The sequence below is a fragment of the Eleutherodactylus coqui genome, chromosome 1, assembly GCF_035609145.1.
Source record: "Eleutherodactylus coqui strain aEleCoq1 chromosome 1, aEleCoq1.hap1, whole genome shotgun sequence".
NCBI classification, from domain to species: domain Eukaryota; kingdom Metazoa; phylum Chordata; class Amphibia; order Anura; family Eleutherodactylidae; genus Eleutherodactylus; species Eleutherodactylus coqui.
The window spans coordinates 396281997-396298391 of record NC_089837.1 but is presented as its reverse complement, the minus strand read 5'-3'; positions in this window follow the sequence as shown (position 1 = coordinate 396298391).

The window sequence follows — 16395 nt, the reverse complement described above, 5'->3', positions numbered from 1 at the left end:
AGAGGGTTCTAGCGCTAAGACAAAGAGGGTCCGGGAGAGCGGGCACCCCTGGCGCGTCCCGTTGCGTATGTTGAACGCCTGTGAGAGAGAATAATTAATTTTTAATCTTGCGTGGTGGTCGCTATAGAGGGAAAAAATCGCTGACACCCAGGGACTTGGGAAATTAAAGTTGAGAAGTACCCTCTCCAAATATGTCCAGTTAACACGATCAAACGCTTTTTCAGCGTCTGTACTTATCGGTACAGTGGGGATTTTATGCGTTTGAGCGAACTTTATTGCGTGTAGGAGTCTGTAGGCATTATCTTTCCCCTCCCTTCCCTTGATAAATCCTGCTTGTTCCTTATGTACTAGGTTAGGGATATGATCTTCCCTCCTCTTGACCAGAAATTTTGCCCATAACTTCACATCTACGTTGATAAGTGAAATTGGTCTGTAGTTTGCACAGTTTTCTGGGTCTTTGTCTCCCTTTTGTATGAGAGAAATGTGAGCTTCTAAAGCTTGTTTGCGAAATACCTCAGCCTGTAAGAGTGAGTTGAAAAGGTCCTTCAGTCGTGGAATGAGTGTTGGTTTAAAGGTTTTGAAATATGTGGCTGAAAATCCATCCGGCCCAGGGCTTTTACCTGATGGAGTGAATGTTATTATGTCCTCTATCTCTTTGTCCGTAGCAGGTACCAGGAGGGCTTGTGCATCTGTCTCACTTAGTTTGGGAAGATCTAGTGTCTCTAAGAAGGCGTTTATCTTGCTTGTTTGTAGGGCTTGTTCTGATGGGGTTGGTTGGTCTTTCAAATTATAGAGTTTATTATAAAAAGCATAAAATACTTTGGCTATCTCCTGGGATGAGGTCGTTACTTTACCTGTGTGGTCTTTTATTGTGCTGATATGGTTTCTATTTTTAGCTTTTTTAAGGAGTGTCGTCATATACTTGCTCCCTTTATTCCCCTGTATGTACACTGTCTGCTTAAGAAATAGGTGGTTTCTATTAAATCTGGATTGTAATAGCCGGTTCAGCTCCCTACGTTTTTCTGTTAGGACATCCAGGCTATTTTTAACCAGTGAAAGTTTAGATGTTTTTTCAAATTTCGCGATTTGGGAGAGTAATATGTCTATCTCCTTGTTTTGCTGCTTCTTACACTTATACCCTAGGGCGATGAGGATTCCTCTCATATAGGCCTTATGGGCCTCCCACACCACAGGAGCTCTGAGATCATTTTCACCATTCAGCCGAAAGTATGAAAGTATTCCTCCAAAAGCTCAGTAAGCTTTTGTCTATCTTCTTCACTATCTAGTAGGGAATCATTTAAACGCCAAATCCATTCCCTCGGGCCATCATTTCCTATTTTAATGTCTATGTGGATGGGTGCATGGTCCGATATTGAGATCACATCTACTTTGGCTCGTGTTACCTGTGGGAGGAGGGTTGAGGAGGTGAAGAAATAATCAAGTCTTTGGTAAGACGCGTGTTTTGTGAAAAATGAGTGTAATCTCTGGTCAATGGATACAATGTGCGCCAAACATCTACCAACCCCAGATCACCTACTGCTTTGATAATTTTGCTAATGCGTCCCTCTGAGACCTGGGATCTACCCTTCGAGGAGTCAAGGAGGGGGTTTAAGGTTATGTTCCAATCCCCTCCCAATAATATCTCTCCATTGGCAAACTCTTTAAGGGTCGTAATCTGTTTGTGTAGCCAATCTGTTTGGTGAGTATTAGGGGCGTACAGATTTGCTATGGTTAATTTAACTCCGTTGATGGAGCCCTTCAGGAATAAAGCTCTGCCCTCCTGATCGGAGTATTCCGCTGAGAGGGTGAAATTCACCGACTTGTGGAAGAGGATTGATACGCCTTTGGAGGCTGATAAAGGGTGGGAGTTGTGGAAGGATTGTGTGAACTGCTTCCCAGGTAAGGAGAAGTGTCTACCCCCCTTAAAATGAGTCTCGTGTAGGAGCAATATTTTTGAATTGTATTTTTTCACTAACTGGGATACTCCATACCTTTTTTTTGGAGTGTTGAGCCCCCGGACGTTGAAGGATGTACATCTCAGCGCTTCCATGTGTAAGTTCAGACAGGAGAGACCACCGTGTCACTAAAAGAGAGAGTAAGAGAGTGAGGGTCTGTGAGATCCGCTTCGGATTCAAAGATGCAAGGGTCCCCTGACGCTGTAAGTCTTGTTGGTCTTCGCTCACCCGGCAGATCTAGGTGAGGCCAGACGAGGCTAGACAGGAGTTGTACGGTTTAATCTGATCGGAGTTGCGAGTTGGGATGAAAAAGCTCGAGTGGAGGTTGGGTGTCCTTGGAGGACTGGTAGGGCTAGTGGAAAAGAGGGGTGGGAGAGAAAGGTAGGGTCGTAGGGTTAGACACAACAACAAAACAAGACAAATTTGTTACGGTAAGCTTTCTCTCACTACACAGGTGAGAGACGGACGTAGTCTACGTGAGATCAGGGTACGTCCGTTCTTGGGAGGCTGTGTTAAGCAAAAACTTATCAGGTATTAAGAACTAAGTGCCTGATCCGGATGAGGCAGTTAGACACCCTTTATCTGTAAGGGTAACTCCAAAACAGACTTAGTAAGGCCAGACAGTCTTGAACGTGTCAGTGGGGGGAGGGGTTGAAAAAACAAAAACAGAACCTCCTCACCCACCACCCAGTTCTGAACGACTTGAGGACATTTTAAGAGCATGATCAATCTGAAGCTCTCTTTCCCCATGGGCCCCCATTTTATTTTATGGAGGGATCGGGGTCGTGCTCTAGGTGTCTCCTTCAGGTATCCATCTCGGTGGTCTCTTCTCTTGACTTCTTATTTTTATTTTTGGACGATTTGGAGTGGGTTACCACGCTCCAGTTCTCAGCAGTCGGCAGACGAGGTAGGGAGGGGAAGTCCGGCATAGGGAGCCAATTAGGAATGTCTATGGGCTCGAGGTCTAGAAGTTGCCAACTGTTGCATAGGTCGTCTGGTGTTCTGATGTTAATTCTTTTGCCCCTGTGGGTCACACCCAGGCCAAAGGGGAACAGCCAGGCGTACCTGATGTTTTTCGCCTTTAGGGCCTCCAGCAGGGGTCTTAAAATTCTACATTTAGCCAGCGTGGTGGGAGAGAGGTCCTGGTAGAGTTGGATTTCCGCCCCATCATATTGCAGCCCCCTCTGATTTCTGGCGGCCTCTAGTATAGCAACCGCATCTGGGTATGCTAGCAACTTACAGATTAAGTCCCTTGGGGGGGGTCTCCTGTTGCTGGTTGCAGACGCAGTGCCCTGTGTACCCGTTCCACTGCGATGCTTGCTGCTCTGTCCGCACCCAAAAGCATGGAGAAGATCTCAAGGACGACCTTATGGAGGGCCCAGGATTCAGGGACCCCCTTAATGCGAACATTACTGCGGCAGTTGCGATTCTCCAAGTCCTCCTGCTGTAGCAGAGCCCTATTTAGCTGCTGGTGCTGTGTTTGGAGAACCTGTGCTAGTTCAAGGGAGTGTGAGGTAATAGCTGCTGATGACCCCTCCAGGTCCTCCACTCTTTTGCCCATGTGTCTGACTTCTTCTTTTATGACTGTTAAGTCTGCTAAAATGGGGCTCATGGCCCTGGCTATGAGGTCCCGCATGAAGCTCCTAGAGACTCCCTGATCCTCTTCTCCCTCTGAGGATGACTCACCCCCTCTTGTAGTCTGCGGTGTCAGCTCTGCTGTCGGCGTCATTTTGCCTGGGGCGCGGGGGGAGCAGGCGGCTCTCTCTCTGAGATATTTTTGCAGATCCGCTTGTCCCCGGGCCGGTCTGGGTGTTCCTGAGGTCTCTCCGCTCCTCTCCTTGGTAAGTTTACCCATCTTTGCCTATGATAGCTGCAGCGAGGTGCCTTCAATACTGCCTCAGCGACGGAGCAGCTCTAACATGCGGCCATCTCACTCCACGGTCAGGCTCCGCCCCTTTTACACATTTCTGGATGAATTTCCAGGAGGGGCTTATATTTTTAAGCCCTTCCCGAAAATTCATTGTGCGATCGCCGGCAGCCCATTGCTTTCAATGGAGCCGGCTGTATTGCCGGCTCCATTGAATTCAATGGGCAAACATCATTCTTCTCTGCCACAGCTGTTACAGCTGTGGCAGAGGAGAATGATTTGTCTACTATATGTTCTCAATGGGGTCGGCGCTGCTGCCGCCGGTCCCATTGAGCGCATATAGAGAAAAGAACAGGAATCACAGATCGCAGATAGGTGCGATCTGCGATTTCTGTTCTATAATTTATCGGACGAGTGCATAAAAAGCGCTCATGTGTCCGATACCATTGCAAAGCAATTGTTTTATAAAATCGCCGGACGCTTGCGTATGCGCAAATCGCGCGAAAAAACGCCCGTCTGACTGAGGCCTAAGAGTAAAGCAAAACCTCCACAAATAAATCTCAGTAATAAATTTCTGAACTTATCTGAAAAGCTGCTGAAAGAACCACAGAAACTAGATCCAGAGATGTCCTCACTCTACAGTAGGCGACTGCACTGAAATTGACCAGCACAGAACTCAGGCCAGAAGGGAACTAAAAACCCTCCTAATTGCTCCAGGTGTACACCAACAGCTGACACACCCATCAGAGTTAAAGAAAACCAAATGCACAGTAAAGCTCAAACTTGACACAGCAATAGTTATACTGTATCAGCAAAGTCTGCATCAGCCAGGTCTCTCCCAGGCAAAGATTTCAAAGTAGACAGGTGTTATGAAAAGGACCCTACCTATAAATTCATCACTTCAATTGAACAAGTACTGCTGGGGGAATTCCAAAGATTAAAAAGTTAGGAGATGTATTGCATTTGTTGTCTAAACACCCTGGTCCCTAATGGTCTCAATGAAGCATTGAGGAATATTTAGTAACCCCTCTTCCCTATATTTTTTCTCATTCTTGTATTCATGTTTGATGGTTTACATTTACACAACCATTTTTTTTAAATAATTGCTTTAAAATATACTGATATAATATTGTTATATATTTTATTGTTTTATTCTATTTAGTTTTTAATGTCTATTTTTCACCATCTTTTATAGTTTACATTTTACTCTGTAATGTTTTGTAGTTTACTAGGTTATATACTCATGCATTGCACAGAGATTTTATGAATAGCAGTCCTGGAATATACAAAGTAGGCCACAAAAATGAATCCAGCACCACAGTCTTATGAAAGCCATCCAAAAGAAAATCTGTGTTGCCCATAGCAATCAAGCACAGCGCAGCTTTCATTTTAACTCAGCTGTGTAAGAAATGCAAGCTGAGCTCTAGCAACCAATCACAGCACAGCTTCCATTTTACCTCAGCAGTATAGGAAACTAGCTTGTTACCCCGAACTTCATCCACATGGAATTTGTATATTTTTTTGTATCTGTATTTTGCTGTACGTTGAAATGTAAAAAGCTGTAATGAAAGGAATGTAACTCCAATCTGCTATATCAGCACAGTTCTGTACACTACATTTTTGGTCTTGTTATCTTTTGCTATGACATAAAGGTTTTGTGGTCTGTATACCCGTGAGCACACCACATACAGTTGCCCATGAGAAAAACATGTTTTTTCTAAATGTACACCTGCTACCTTAAGTGTTTGCCCTTGAACCTTATTGATCGTCATTGCAAATCCTATTTTTAGAGGGGACTGCAGGCTTTTGAGTTGAAAAAGCAAGTTTGTCGATATTATCGAAATGCATGGAATTAAAACACTTTCTCCTTTTGCTATTTCAGTCATAAACTTACAATATTTTGCCCCATATGTGTAATTTGTAATGGTGTGCCTTTGTACAGTTGTGGCACATCAAAATTACACAATAATAGGACTGAAACCCACATGTTTAACGTCAGTTTATGGGAAGGCATTCCTGACGATTCCAAAGAGTTAAGGAACTCTACAGGGTATAAGGTGACTTGTTCAGTGTCCATAACATTATCCACTGATAGATACTCTACAATTTCTCCTTAAACTTGTGAAATAAGTTTTTCAATTATCTGCCCTACAGTTTCATTAGCTGGTGCCAAAATTGCCCTTTGACACAACTAATCTTTATTCCCCATATTAGGTTGCAGTTGAGAATAAACCTTGCTTATCAGTTCCTCTGTACTATGAACAACATTACAGAATTGCTGATTTAATGTAATCATATCATTAGTATCTGTTGTGATACGATCTTCAACGCTTTTCAAAAGAGCAGCCGCATATTCCCCTGATTCTGTGTCATTGTGCAGTTGGACTTGCATATTTGTAGTTAGGCTAAATTTTTTTACATGCTGCAATAACGTAGACATCTTTAAACATGAAATTATTTCATCTGCAGGTTTGCCCCTACTTATTACATGTAGAGTCTTTCCAAAATCACCAGCCATCAATACCACCATCCCTCTCACTATACTTTTTTTGCCATTAATATCTTTCATGACCCGATTTAGTGCCTTATTTTCTCTTTTATGGGACATTGCACATTTGTCCCAAACTAACAACTTACATTGCTGCAACATTCGTCCACGCTCGCTATTTTTTTATTGATATTACAAATTGGTGTTTCCTCATGATCTAAGTTCAATGGCAGCTTAAGTATTGCATGTGCTGTTCGTTCACCATCAAGCAACGTTGCAGCTATTCCAGAGGAGACTACTGCAACAGCAACTCCTTTGTCATTCTGAATTTGGTCTAAGAGCAGATTTAAAAAGAAAGTTTTACCAGAACCTCTTAAGGCATCTGAAAATAACAAAGCACCTTCACCATTTTCAATGTGTTGCATAGCATTATCAAAAACAGTTCTTTGTTCTGAGTTCAAATATGGAACGTACTGTGTAACTTGCTGTTGCAAGGATGCGGTATCGTAATCCAGTTGGTAATCACTATTAACTTCCCCAGTTCTACGTGGTCTACTCATTCCGAAGTCAGATAACCCTTTTACAGCTATCATTATCAGCTGGTCTTCCACCTTTTTAGTGCTTCATTGTAAATTAAATCATTGTATGTAATCTTTTCATTATGTTCTTGCAATCTTTGCAATATATCATCTGTTATGTCATTTTTGCACTTTTTCCACATTTGCTGAGGACTTGAAAGTCGACAGGTCGCTATTAATATAGCAAAAACCTCACTCACCTTGGCTGCTGATCTACTAGTCTGTGTAGTTGTAGATTGTTTCATTGTATTTTAAATAAAGTAACTTATCTACAAGCCTTTTATGCTACTATTAAAGGGAGTATATCACAAAACAAATATTAATTAAAAACAGATAGAGAAATATATTCAATTTTTCTAGTTTGTTTTATTTCCTGATTATAGAAATTGTTCTATTCTGTTGTCTATACATGACTTTGGGAGCTGACATCTTGCCAGAGTTGCATTTTAAAGCATGGGACATACACACACAAAGGGAGTCATTGACATCTATGGTCTAAAGCCCTATTTACACTGAAAGATAATCGCTCAAACGACAGTTTGATTGACAGTTTTGAGCGATCATCTTTGCATAACTCTTAAGTGGCTAATTAGCTACTTAAGAATTAAATGAAGGCGGAGCAGGACGCGCCTGACACCTCAGTGAACAGCAGCAGCTTTGTATATGCAAACAGCTGCTTTGTTCTCAGAGCTTTCAGCTGGTATCCCGCTGAGAACTCCGAGTGGGACACAGGCTGAAAGAATGCTATCAGGGATATCCCGCTGAGAACTTAGCATGCAGCACTAACAAGACTCATTGCTGACTAAAAATCAGTGATGTCATCTAGTGCACGAAAAGTGCACGATGGCAACGCTTTTAGACGCAACGGTTATCGCTCAAAAGATGACTTTTAAGCTAATTTTGAGCGATAATCATTGTGTCTTAATGGGCCGTAAGTGTGATGGTGAATCCTGTATTATCTGCATATGGATGTTTACCTTTCAGTGTAATCCCATCTGTGATGTTAGTCAGAAGACTGCTGCAAAGTTTCTCTACAGATCAGGAAGTATCAGCCTATTATTAGGCTTTGTGATCAGTGTAAAAAACGCAGGATTTTAGGATTTTTTAAAATAAAAATTGTGACCGAAGATTCACTAAAGACAAACTCACCAAAATTTTTTAAAAACAAGTTTAACACAAAAATGTAATTTATCATTGTCTTGTGACAAATTCTTTTTAAAAACAGTTTTTTTTCAAAACACATAAGTTGTAATGAACCTTGAAACTGTTGTCTATCACCTTTTTATTGTCAAGATACTTAGTAAAGGATTTAAATTTTATTCTGCATGTGCTTCCTCCATGCAATCAAGTTATCGTGTTACTTATACCACTTGGTGAATGCTGTAAAAGTAAGACCCAAGAAACAATGCTGGAATTGATTCAGATTTTTCCACCAAAAAGTTATACAATACATGTACCCCAAAATGTTACTATTATAACATACAACTTAGGGTGGGTTCACACGCTTGTATTTACAACAACGCATTCCCTATGGTGGGTTCACATGTCCGTACTTTGCAGGTGCGTGCCTGCAAAGATAGGACATGCGTGCACCATTGGGAATGCAAGCATTGTTTTCAATGGAGCCGCGGCTGCTGCCGACGGCTCCATTGAAACAATGGCCTGCCGGCACCCCTGCCTTCTTTTTCAGGGAAGGGGTTTACATATAAGCTCTTCCCTGAAAAAGAAACATTTTTGTGTAAAAAAAACAAACAAAAAACGTACCTCCCCGCCGCTGCCGTGATCCCCCGCGGGCATGAAGAACACATCTGCCGCATGCGGTAGATGTTTCCTTCACCCCCGCTAGTTAAAAGAATTCCCTGCTACTACATCTGCCACATCTGTGGCAGATGCAGCAGAGGAATTCTTCAATTCTCAACCAATCATGGTTTACATAATGTACAGATCGAGAGATCTTTAACTGCACATATAAAGATTACATGCCACAATGCTGATAATGACCATCCGGTCAGACGCAACCGATCTTCAGACACTTTAGGGATCAACGTTCTCCACAGATTTCTGTCTTTTACTGCTTCTTTCGGTTCCACGATTGAAACGTTGATCATGATGGCCTTGATTGTATCAAGCCATCTTGTTTTCTTTATCCTAACTGATCTTCTCTTTTCACTGACTTTGCCAGGCATCAGTGATATTTCTAGTGAATTAGAGCGCATCACATGGCTAAAAAAAGAGAACTGCTGTTTGATGATTTTGCCCTCTAGTAATATTTTTTTGGTTTGACGCGATCTAAAATTGCCTTGTTCATTATTATGGCAGTCCGTGGCCTCCAGTACTATATTTCAAATGCATCAATTTTCCTTCTGTCTGTTTTTCTGAGCTTCCAACTTTAATGTTGCCATGCCAATTTCCTTTCTTTTCCAGATCTTTTCCATTCCTTGCACTGCAATCTAACCAAGTGTACTTTGTCTCTTGATCTCGGGTCCAGATTGCCCATTGCAATCGATTTTGGATCCAAAGAAGATGAATACTTGGACGGACTCGAGTTCGCTGTGGATTTCTATGTTCACTGTACTACCGTGGTCATGACTTTTGTTTTCTTGCTGATGAGGCATATTCCTATGCATTTGCTATGCCTTTGCACTCATTGGATAAGATATTCCAGGCCCCTGCCACTTTTTGCAAGCAGGGTTGTGTTAAGCATTTTCACCCTGTAAAAAAGACGGTTAAAGGCGACCAAATAACGTTGTATAAATACATTAGGGGACAATACAAGGATCTTTCCCATAATCTGTTTATACTCAGGACTGTGATGGTAACAAGAGGGCCTCCTCTACGTCTGGAGGAAAGAATGTTTCATCACCAACACAGAAGGGGGTTCTTTACTGTAAAAGCAGTGAGACTGTGGAACTCTCTGCCTAAGGACTTGATGATGGCAAAATTGATAGAGGAGTTTAAGAGGGGACTAGATGTCTTTTTAGAGCACTATGATATTACAGGATATAGACATTAAATAAGCAGTGGGGTTGTTGATCCAAGTCTTGGAGTCAGGTAGGAACTTTCAAACATTGATCCAGGGATTATTCTGACTGCCATTATGGAATAGGGAAGGAATTTTTTCCCCCCAATGGGCTAAATTGGCTTCTGCTTCATTGTTTGTTTTTTGCCTTCCTCTGGATCAATAAGGGGGGTGGAAATAGGCTAAACCTGATGGATATTGTCTTTTTTTAGCTTAACATACCATAATATTAAGTAATTGCGTATCAAAGGTTGTTGACGATTTTTCAGTTGATTTTTACTCTGACTTCTAATTTGTCCAAGTTGCATTATTTCTGCATACAGATTGAAAAGGAATGGTAATAGAATGCAGCCTTGCTGTACAATCCAAACCGCGTTTTGTTAAGCTGTCCTGAACTTTGCTTTGTTATTGTTAGGCAACCTTATAAGCTGTTCAATATGTTCTGGGATGCCCATGTGCTTTAGACACTTCCATACTTGACACTCCCGTCTTCTCCAGTGCATGTTCGCAATTTGGTCTCTGATACCGCATCCTTTGCGGAAGCCTGCTTGTACGTCCAGCAGTTCCCGTTCAACAATTTTCGCAATTAATTTTTGCATGATATTCAGAAGAATTTTGCTCACGTAAGGTATGAGAACGATGGGGCAGTAATTGGAACATTCTTGAGAATCACCTTTTTTTTGGAAATGTGATGAAGATAGATCTTGTCCAGTCTTTGGACCATAATTTGGAGCTCCAGATCTTTTGACATACGTCGGTTAGGATCTTGACTGATACTGGTTTGAGCAGTTTGGCTGGTATTGGTATGTGATGAATGCTCAGAGCTTTGCTATTTGGTAGTTTTTTTCACGCCTGTGTGGCTTCTTCTTCCAGAATGCCAGTTCTTGTTTTACTTGATGTACCTGATCAATCAGGTTGTCTGTTTGATTGCCTGCATATAGCTCTGCCATATATTCTCACAACCTATGCTTGGTTTTATCTTTGTCATGTCCACACTGGACTCACTAGATCCATAACCCTGAGATACTCACACTACTGCACACATGCTAAATAGAGATGAGCGAACGTACTCGGTAAGGCCGATTTCGCAATCGAGCACCGCGATTTTCGAGTACTTCACTACTCGGGTGAAAAGTACTCGGGGGCGCTGTGGGGCGGGGCGTGGTGTGGTGGAGCAGGGGGTAGCAGTGCGGAACAGGGGGGAGCTCTCTCTCTCTCCCTCTCCCCCCCCCCACTCCCCTCTGCAACCCCCCGCTCACCCACAGCGCCCCCGAGTACTTTTCACCCGAGTAGTGAAGTACTTGAAAATCGCGGTGCTCGATTGCGAAATTGGCCTTACCGAGTACGTTCATTCATCTCTAATGCTAAACATAAGGAGAAAGTAAACTAGTAAACTGTGAATGAGAATCATGTGCAGATATGACACATGGACTGACAAACACCCAAAACACTCACCTAACATACCTGCATGCATAAATAGATGGAATTACTACAGTACATATGAGGTATTGGTTTGTATTTTGGCCAATATACTTAAACCCACAAGCCCACGACAAAGGTCCTCAATGTCTTGTGGGTTCCTACTCTAACAAGACAACTACCCCTTCCTGCAAGTGGAGTGATTGTCCCAATAGGGACAGCCCGATGCTGTAACCTGGCTCACCCTAGATGGAAAATGATCCAAGCAGTATAGGACACAGTTCACAGCAACACACAAGGGAATGCATATCACATGGAACAGGACTGTTCACACCACATGCCTGACCACACCACATCTGCACAGACACACAGAACATGTCCCTGTTCACACCAATACACGCTGGACAGGACTGTTTACCACATGTCTTCAACCTGCACAGACATGCAGAATACGTCGCTGTTCCCACCTACAGAATAACATGCGTGAAGGCAACCACAAGGCTACTGGGAATGAAATGAGGAAACCAGTACCCTCAAGCCAGAGGAGCAGGCATTTATGTGCAGCAGACTGGTGGTGATTGGCAGGCTAGAGAACTCCGCACTCAGCCAGCTCAAACATCCCACACCTGTGGCAGTGTGGTCCTGGAAAACCAGAGAACTACAGGTCCCAGGAGAACAACCTAACAGTCGTCTTCCTTTGATAATTTGCCATCCCAGTCTTTGATAGTTGCTGCCTTTTGAAAAAAGGGCCTCTGGACCCTTAGAGCAAAAAAAAAAAAATTGCAACTCCTCCAACAGCCACATGTCAAACAGGACTTAACCTACAGGCCTGACACTAATGCATGAACATCATAAACAGGAAGGAGTAACCTATTTTGCGCCTCTAAACAGAACCACTGCTCCTTACACAAATGGCCTTAGTCACAGTAGTCTCCAAAGAATGTGCACAGACCCATAGGTGAATTAAGATGGCAACCTCCCATACTGACACAACATCGCACAGGACTTATCCATACGGGCCTAGTACAGACTCATACGTGTCAAAAGCAGGAGAGGGAATAAAAGACAGGTACATAACACACAGGGGTCTGGTTCAAAAGGTAAGGCTGCTTGGTATGTCACGTCCACACTGGATGTGTTAGATCCATAACCTTGAGATACTCACAAAACTGCACACACGCTAAACACCAGAAGAAATTGAACTAATGAATTGCGAATAGGACTCACGATATAGGACACAATGACTGACAAATACCTAAAACACTCACCTAACATACCTGCATGCATAAACAGATGAAATTACAATAGTATGTACAAGATATTGTTTCATTTTTTGGCCAATATACTTAAGCCCTATGAGTCCTGTCTTCAAGCAGGGTGATCGTCCCAATAGGGACATCTACTCGCTGGAACCTAAGGACCTGACTTGCCCTGGAAAATTATCTAAGTAGAACAGGACACAGTTCAGACCAACACACAAGTGAATGTATACCCCATGTAACAGGACTGTTCACCTCATGTCCAGTCATCTGCACACAACTCATAACTGTTCACACCTGCAAAACAGCATGCAAGAATGCAAGGGTGCTGCGAAGGAAATGAGGAAAACAACACCTTCTAGCCAGAGGAGCTGGCATTTATGTGCAGCAGATCGGTGGTGATTAGTTGGCTGGAGAACTTCACAGGCAGCCAGCTCAAACATCCCACACCTGTGGCAGTGTGCTACTGGAAACCCATATAAGTACACGTCCCAAGAGCACAACCTAACAATTTTCTTCTTTTAATAATTTGCCATCCCAGACTTTGATGATTGCTGCCTTGCACAGTGCAGACGGTGCCTGGGTCTACTTCGCATCGGTGAAGAGAGCTTAAGTGTAGCCTTGCCGGTTTGCTTCTTCCAGTTTCATGCATTAGTCGTTCCAGTAGTGCTATTTGTCTTGCTTGACATTTATTTGACATTCTGTATAAAACTGTCTGAAATCAACAATGGTGCCCATGACTTCAGCTGTTCCGTGCTTGTTGGTGATTCTAATAGATTCATCCGATAGCCATGTCATCCCTTTTTTTAAGGGATGATTTGCTCAGCTGTATTCAGTGTGATGGATTTAATTTCCTCCCATAATTCATCAGGGTCTTTTCCGATGGTGCTGAGGCCTTCAAATCTGTTATTTACTTTGACTGCTTGTTGTAAAGGGATGTTGTCTACATCAAAATGGTGTATTGCTTGCAACCTTTTGATGTTGCTGAATCTGATCTTGATTTTTTCGACAAGAATCTGATGATTGGAGCTGCAGTCTGCACCTAGAAAAGTTCTCACGGCCAGTATTGAGCCATGATGCTGCAAACTTTAAATTGACATTTACAATGCTACAGATTCCATCAAAATGTCAAATTAAAGTTTACTACATCTGCATAGCACAACATATTTGCAGTTACTATACATAAGAGATTGTTGTCGCAGTAAGGTAGCTAACATTTCTCATCAATTCCTTTTAACTACATGTGAGAGTGGACTAGATAGGGATCCAGCCTTCTACAACAAATTATATCACCAGAACGTTCAATGTTATAGTAGCTCTGGCAAAACACAAATATTCTCAAATGTAGTAAGCAAGAATTGTGTGTCTTGAGAGGGTTCTAAACGAATGCAGAAAACTACATAACTGACCACAGACATACCATTCTTTCCTTTCGATAGCCTGAGAAACAAATAAAGCTTTCCAAGACTTTATGCCTTGTCACCCAAGATGTGCCTTATCTAATGAGTAGAAGAGCTATGGAAATTAGGATGAGGTTTCCTGTTCCCTTGCTGATTTTACTTAGAAGTAGAGACAAGTGAACTTTTCAAAAGTTCGGTTCAGCCAATTTGCAGGATTTTGACAAAAAAGTTTGGTTGTGTCTGAATTAGTTCAAACCAAATTGGAAGTTCATAAAACTAGTAGTGAGCACTGTGAGAATGTTGTGGTCCTTCAATAGATATGGCTCTGTGGTTAACAGTGCTGTCTTGCAGTGTGTGTGTTCCTAGGTTATAGGACTGAGAATGAGATCTGCATGAAGTATGGAAAAGTCCATACACATTTTATGTTTAATGAGATTTGAACCTAGGACCCAGCACTACATGGCAGCAGTGATAACCCTTGAGCCACATCAATTGAAGGACCTGCACCACCATTTCAGGGCTCCATACAGTGTTTAATATTAGCTCTAGGGGTTTTTACAAACTTCTTCAGAAAAGAACCGTCTAAGGTTTGGATTTTTTCCGAATAGCAAAGTTCAACCCAGAATAGAGTTCTATTGGTTGGTTCATTCAACTTTATTCACAAATCTCTCCTTATAAATGACTATATAAGCAATTACATGTTGCTCTAACTTGCTTCAGTTTCAGGCATTTATGTTTAACTATTGCACCTTTTTGATTTAATAGTGTTTGCATTCAATTTAAATAAGGTAAATACAATGCATGTGTATTATTACATGTGCTAGTGGTAATCATTCAGGGCTCACAAAGATATTTGTCGGAATTTTACACTGTGCTTCTTGAGAGCTGTACTCTCTAAATTACGCATGCTGCTTTGTAGTAAGCATCTGCTGGAATTACCAAGAGAGTGTTAAAAATAATTAAGCATATGTGCGTCTTTAGGACATTATACACAACCAGCTGTTTTTTCTTTATAGTTTTGTGATCTTTATTGTTAAAAACAATTATATAAAGTAAAATCTATTTTAATAATAGAAATGTTGATGAATTATAAACTGATGTATCTTGTTTTCTAGAAAAATAGCTATTTTGCTCAACACTCAATGTTCTGTAGAGTTTCAAATTCTAATGCTTTATTATCTCTGATGCTAAGGTTTATATATATTCACATGCAACACATTCATTGCAGAAATTTCTGTGACTGAAAAACAATTCCATACATGGGAATTAGGTTTCTGTGGCACTTAAATAGATTTCTGCAAACCCAATTCACATGAAAGGGACAGTTGCATAAATATCTGCTACAAATCTGCTGCATGTGAATACGCTCTCAAGGTGATCTGTTTAATGTTCTGTTTTTTGCTAACAAAAATGGAAATTCATATAAAATAAACAATAAGAGAACATATTAACAAAGGAGAAGTGAGGATTAGGCCTTAGGTAAGTCTCACGCACAAATCTCGCACAAATAAAGACCTCATGCCTTTAAATGGGGTCATACACATGAACAATGTTTTCCTGCATGGAATCGCAATGCAGGAAACAAATCAGGACATGTTCTTTCTTTCTGTGTGCTAGGTGCACGCGATGTGATGCTAGGTCTCCCATTGGTAACAATGGGCGTTGCAATGCGAGAGGATGCAGAAAGATAGAACATGCCGCTATTTGTTTCCTGCATCGCATTGAAGTGATGCAAGGTTGTTTTGACATAAAAACACCTCGGATCTGCAGGGAATTCACATGGTGGGGAGCGTGTTATGGGGCCATGATTTATGGCCGCATATCGCATTGGCCCATGTGAAGTTAGCATAAGGATGCGGCTCTTTTTTTTTCTTTTTTTGTTTTCTTCCCCCCTTTTAAAAAATCATAACTCTTTTATTTAACCATCAACATAAATGAATGAGGGTTTGTGTTTTGCAGGACAAGTTGTATTTGTCAATGGTGCTATATAATGTACCATATAATGTAATGTAAAACCCTTAAAAAATTCAAAGTGAAGTGAAATGCAAAAAAAACCTCAAACTATGCCATCTTTGTGTGCGCCTTGTTTTTACGGTTGCGCTTTGTTTTCTGTTGGTACCATTTTGGAGTACATATGACTTTTTGATCACTTTTCATAAAAAAAAATAACAGAAACACAATTCTGGCATTGTTTTTTTTTTTTTTCTGACGTGATTTGCCGCTCAGGGTACGTTATGCATACTTTAGTAGATCGGACTTTAATGGATGCAGCGATACCAAATATTTTTTTATTCTTGTATTATATCTATATGGCAAAAAGGTTTTTTTAAAACTTTTATTAACTTTTTTTTAAAAATAGCTAATAAGACTTTTTTAAACAAATTTTTACAGGGGACAAGAACTTGCGATA